Source organism: Orycteropus afer, unplaced genomic scaffold, assembly GCF_000298275.1.
Source record: "Orycteropus afer afer isolate SDZICR_OR568_19922 unplaced genomic scaffold, OryAfe1.0 scaffold00063, whole genome shotgun sequence".
NCBI classification, from domain to species: Eukaryota; Metazoa; Chordata; class Mammalia; order Tubulidentata; family Orycteropodidae; genus Orycteropus; species Orycteropus afer.
This window is the reverse complement of record NW_006921650.1, coordinates 1,486,656-1,493,126: the sequence shown is the minus strand read 5'-3', so window position 1 is coordinate 1,493,126 and position 6,471 is coordinate 1,486,656. Positions and strand designations below refer to the sequence as shown.

The 6,471-nt window shown below is 42.6% G+C and overlaps 1 protein-coding gene across 1 annotated transcript in view; it reads right to left on the bottom strand.

Annotated features, from left to right (window-relative positions):
* SLC25A13 (solute carrier family 25 member 13) overlaps window positions 1-6,471 on the bottom strand; it is a 281,715-nt gene that overhangs the window by 168,093 nt on the left and 107,151 nt on the right. The gene's annotated exons all lie outside the window — the stretch shown is intronic.

Below are 6,471 nucleotides of genomic sequence, written 5' to 3'. Positions count from 1 at the left end.
CGACTCGACGGCACATAACAACAACATAGTCATTTATAGCATGGTATCTAAAAACATTTACATATATTTTAGTATAAACAGTACTTTTGCCTTGCTTTACAGATTTAATGGGTATTAGCATAGTTACAACAAAGAATACAAGTTTAATCAAGTTCAGAGCTGGCCTGTGAGCTCACTTAGTTCCTTTTGCACCTTCAACAATATATGATGCCCTTCCAAAGAAAATCACAGGATTCTCATTAACTCTGTAAATATATCTGTTGTTGTTGTTGTTAGGTGCCATCAAGTCAGCTTCGACTCATAATGACCCTATGTACAACAGAATGAAACAGTGCCCGATCCCTTGCCAGCCTCACAATCCTTGCTATACCTGAGCACACAGTTGCAGCCACTCTGTCAATCCATCTCCGTGAGGGTCTTCCCCTTTTTCACTGACCCTCTACTTTACCAAGCATGATATCCTTCTCCAGGGAATGGTCCCTTTTGACAACATGACCAAAGTAGGTGAACAAAGTGTGGTCATTCTCGCCTCCAAGGAGCATTCTGGATGCATTCTTCCAGGACAGATTTTTCAGTTCTTTTGGAAGTCCATGGTACTTTCAGTATTGTTCACCAACACCACAATTCAAAACCCTCAACTCTTCCATATTCATTGTCCAGCTTTCAAATGCACATGAGGTGACTGAAAACACCACAGCTTGATTTAGGTGCATCTGAGTCTTCAAAAAGACATCTTTGTTCTTCAGCACTTTAAAAATGTCATTTGCAGCAGATTTGCCAAGTGCAATACCTCATCTGATGTCTTGACTGCTGCTTCCATTAGTGTTGACTGTGGAACCAAGCAATATGAAATCTTTGACAACTTCTATCTTTTCTCCATTTATTGTGATCCTGCTTATTGGTAGAGTTGGAAGGAGCTTTGCAATCCACTTCTGTAGAGATACTGCCTTGCAAGCCCAAGGAGGGGTCACTATGAGTCGGATTTGACTCAATGGCAGTGAGAGTTTGAGAGTTTTAAGTTGAGGTGAATCCATCCTGCAGAAGTTTTTAATCTTCATCAGTAAGTGCTTCAAGTCAGGCTCATTTTCAGCAAGTAAAGTTACATATCATCTGCATATCACAGGTTGTTAATGAGTCTTCCTCCAATCCTGATGCCACACTCTCCTTTGTATAGTCCAGCTTCTCGGATTATTTCTTCAGCATATAGATTGAGTAAGTATAGAGAAAGGATACAACCCTGACACACTCCCTTCTTGATTTTAAACCATGCAACATATCCTTCTTCTGTTTGAATGACAGTCTTCTAGTCTGTGTACAGGTTCCTCATGAGCACAATTAAGTGTTCTGCATACCCATTCTTCTCAATGTTATCCATACTTTGTTATGATCCACACAGTCGAATTCCTTTGCATAATCAATATAACACAAGTAACCATCTTTCTGCTATTCTTTGCTTTCAGCCAAGATCCATCTGACATCAGCAATGATATCCCTTATTCCACGTTCTTTTCTGAATCCAGCATGCATTTCTGGAAGTTCCTGTCAATATACTGCTGCAACCTTTTTTTAATTATCTTCAGCAAGATTCTACTTGCATCTGATAATGATATTGTTTGATAATTTCCACATTCTGTGGAATGGGTAGAAACATGGATCTCTTCCAGTCAGTTGGCCAGGTCTCTGTCTTCCAAATATCTTGGCATAGACAAGTTAAGTGCCTCCAGCACAGCATGTTTGTTGAAACATCTCTATGGGTATTCCGTCAATTCCTGAAGCCTTGTTTTTCACCAATTCCTCCAGATTATATCCCACCTGAATTGAGAGACCATCTAAAGAATAGATTTGCAGCATTGAACAGCAATGACAGAAAACCAGATGAACCGTGGGATGATATCAAGAACATCATACATAAAGAAAGAAAAAGGTCATTAAAAAGACATGAAAAGAAAGGACCACAATGGATGTCAGGAGAGACTCTGAAACTTGCCCTGGAACAGAGAGTAGCTAAAGCAAATGAAAGAAATGACAAGATAAAAGAACTGAACAGAAGATTGCAAAGAGCAGCTCGAGCAGACAAAGCCAATTACTATAATGAAATGTGCAAAGACCTGGAGTTAGAAAATCAAAAGGGAAGAAGAACATGTCAGCATTTCTCAAGCTGAAAAAACTGAAGAAAAAATTCAAGCCTTGAGGTGTAATACTGAAAGATTCTATGGGCAAAACACTGAATGATGCAGGGAACATCAAAAGAAAATGGAAGGAGTACACAGAGTCACTGTACCAAAAAGAATTGGTCAATGTTCATCCATTTCAGGAAGTAGCATGTGATCAAGAATCAGATGGTGGTGATATCTAAGGAGCAGTATTTCACACTAACACTCACCTGCATCAACTAACTTGGAAGCCAATCCAGAAGTCACATTTTCATAGGCCTGTGTCATTCAGAAGGAGCTCTGGTGGTGCAGTGGTTACTGCAGGTTGGCCGTTTGAACCTACCAGCTACTCCATGGAGGAAAGATGAGGCAGTCTTCTGTGAAGATTTACAGCCTTGGAAACCCCATGGGGCAGTTCTACTCGGTCCCATAGAGTCACTATGAGTCAGAATCAACTTGATGGCAATGGGTATGTGACTCAAAGATAATAGGGACAGCATTGGTGGTTCAATGGTAGAATTTTCACATTTCATGTGGGAGACTCGGGCTTGATTCCCAGCCAATGCACCTCAGGCACAGCTACTACCAGTCTGTCAGTGGAGGCTTATGTGTTGATATAACTGAATCACTTCCAGCAGAGCTTCCAAACCAAGACAGTCTAGAAAGGCCGGGTGATCTACTTCTGAAAATTAGCCAATCAAAAGTACTATGGATCACAACAGTCCGAACCCCAACCAACCATGGGATGGTACGGGACTTGGTAGCATTTTGTTCTGTTGTGCATGGGTCACCGTGAGTTGATGGCTGACTCAACGGCAGCTAAAAGGAACAGTAAAGCATCTAACTACTCTATTTCATGCTTCTCATGCTATTAGAGATTTTTTGAGCAAGTCATTTTTGTTTTCCAAATCACTAGAACTACTGTTCTCATTCTGGAAGCCATTTATAACACCAGCAGCTTTACAACTCTTTAAAAAGTCCAGCTAAAACAGTTCAAGGGCTGCCTATTACTATAAAACACTATGCCAAAGAGGAAAGAAGTACATGGAATATGGGTAAAAAGTCAATTGCATCTGCATGCTATGCCAACAACAACATGAAGACTATTAGATTCCTAGGGCTACCATAACAAATACTGCAGATTGGGAGCCCTGGTGGGTACAATGGTTAAACACTCGGCTGAAAACCAAAAGGTTGTCATTTTGAACCCATGAGCCATTCTTGTAGGAGAGAAGACCTAGCAATCCACTCTCATAAAGATTACAACCTTTTAGGAAACCCTATGGGGCAGTTCTACTCTGTCCTATAGGGTCATTATAAGTCAGATTCAACTTGACAGCATAAGAACAGCCCAACATAAGAACAGAAGTTTATTGTCACAGTTCTGAGCTAGAGGTCCAAAGTTGGCTGGCCTTGAGGAAGCTGTGCTGACTTCCTCTGAGGGTTCTGAGAGAGAAACTGTTTCATGAAGCTCTCCTAGCTTCTGGTGGTGGTGGTGGTGATGGTGTTAGCTGTCATCCAGTTAGCCCCCAACTCAATAAGCCCCTCAATTGTGAGCAGAATATTGCTTGTTCCAACATCATCCCTGTCATCGGTCACAGGTCTCATCATCATGATTGATAGGATTTTCACAGGCTGATTTTCAGAAAAAGATAGTCAGGCCTTTCCTCCTAGTCCATTTTGGTCTGAAAGTTCCACCGTAACCTGTTCAGCACCATAGCAACACAAAAGCCCCCACTGACAGACGGTGTGACTGTGCATGAGGTCACCAGCTGGGAATCAAGCCCAGCTCTCCTGTATAACAGGGGAGAATTCTATGACTGAACCACCAATGTCTCAAGTTTCCAGTATTTGTTTGGTGCTATCAAGTCATCTTCTACTCAAAATGACTGCACATGAAAGAACAGACTGTCCTGTAAAGTTTTCTTGGCAATAATATTTAAGGAAGCAGATCCTTAGGTCTTTCTCCTACAGAGCCAGGAAGGAGGTTCAAATTGTGAACTTTCAGTTAGCAGCTAAGCACTTAACTGTTTATGCCAAGTATTCCTTGACTTTCAGCTGCAGCATCACATGGCATCCTTCCTTGTCAACCTGTCTCTGTGTATCTTCCTCTTTTATAAGTCCTTTTGGTTTATAGGATAAAAATCTACCCTAGTCCAACATGACCTCATGTTAACCTAATTGATAACATTTTCATAGTCTCGATTTCCAAAGAAGGTCACTTTCACAAGTATAAGGCATGTGGTGCAATCAATGAATTACTGAATATGGCCCTTCTAGCTATGGTCTTTGCAAATTCCACAAAGTTACTGGATAGAATTATACAAATAAGGTGCTTGTGGCTCACCAAGAGGATTGGACAGCCTGCAAATAATGTAAATAAGGTGCAAGGAACCCTTGTGGTGGGTGTGGGACTATGCAAATAAGATCCATGGAGCCCCTGTAGGGGATTGGATGGTTTTGCCACCCTAATAGGCTTAAAGACAGCCAATCCCAGAGGTGGAAGGAGACCTCAATACCATCAAGAAAAAGAGCCAGGAGTGGAAAGCATCCTTTGGACCCAGGGTCCTTGCACTGAGAATCTTCTAGACCCAGGAGACAGAGTTGTAACACAAGAGATGGCACGAGATAGTGAGGAGTGGCAGCAAGCATGACAGAGATACAGCAGCAACAGATGCAGAAGACTGGTGCAAGATGGCATGATGGGCTTCCTGGCAGAGTGAGAGAAATGAGTGCCTTCAGGCAGGAGGCTTGTTGGCAGAATAGGGTGCCTCTGGTCACCTGATGGAGCTAGGCTCACAGACTCATGGAGCAAGAGCACTAAGTGCCTTCATATCTGAAGCTTGCTGATAAAGTGAAGTGCTTCTGGACAGGTATCAGCGGAGCTAAAGAGCTTCATAACATTTAACCTGGGCTGAGTGTGAGGGCCCAGGCTCAAGCAGGGCTCAGTGGCAGAGGCCTGCCTGCAGGCACACCACAGAAGAAGCTGTCCTGATAGCAAAAGTATGTCCTGAGTTGATCTTTTACTTCCTTAATAAGCCCCACAACTGTGAGTATGGTCTGTGAGTTCTGTGTAGTCACTGCCACAAATGTTCAAAGCTACTAGAGAAGTAGACTATGGCACAGGATGGATGGCTGGTATCAGAATTGATTATAACGTTGGAGAATGGAGGTATGTCTGGCATTTGCTTCATAGGAACCAGCCTTGGGCTGATGCTAATGGTGATTTTCTCTCCTCTCTCTGAAGTTAGATGAGATCTGATGTCCACATGCCATTTTTACAGGGGACACAATTCAATCTATAACAGGGGAAAACGGCAAGTAACAATATTGCTCAACAAGTTCAAAGGAAGGGAAAGATAATTGCTAAATTGGGGAAAAAAAAAAAAGAGATGAGGAAAGTCTTACTGAAATTAGGAACACAAGACCTCAGAGTGAAGATGATCAAATGAACATTAGATCAATCTTGACTCAGGGAAGAGGTAATCAAATAAAAATGGGAAATGAGAGGAGAAGAGTATACTAATCGCAGTGTGGGCTCAGTTCCTATTATGTTCTACTATGTTCTGGGTACAGGCCAGTGCTAGTAATATATAGATGGAAAAAGTAATCTCTGTTCCCCAGAACTTGTGGTCCAGAGTGGTAGTAGGTGACCCAGAAGCCAAGGAAGGAAGACCAGAAATGAAGAGTCATAAGAAGTACAATTTTGCTGGAGTGAAGGCAAGAGCAAACTAAGATCAGCAGTCCCATCCTGATGGTGAAGAGTCCTTAATGTAGGTCAAGGTCTGAATTTTTTAGTGACATGATTAACTTGTGCTTCATGAAGTCTAATCTGGCTGAAGAGGGGTGAATGAACTGGAAGGGGCAAAGACTGAGCTGAGGAGAATCCAGCAGAGTCCATGAAGACCTGACGGTGTAGGGCTCCTTATACCAAGGAGATGGCAGAAGAAAGTGCTGTGACCGCTGCAGGACTATTTCACAACACAGCAGGAGTCTTAGAAGTGTCTATATTTTTTTGAAAGGATCCCCGATGGCACAGTGGTTAAGCACTTGGCTGCTAAGTGAAAGGTTGGTGGCTCAAACCCGCCAGTGGCTCCATGGGAGTAAAGACCTGGTGATCTGTTCCATGAAGATTTGTTGTTGTTGTCATGTGCCGTGGAGTGGGACCCGACCCATAGCAACCCCTCCTTGGGTTTCCGAGGCAGTATCACTACAGCAGTAGATGGCCCCATCTTCCTTCTGAGGAAGATTTCCATGAAGATTACAGCTTAGGAAAACCCATAAGGTTGCTATGAGCTGGAAATGATTCAAAGAGACA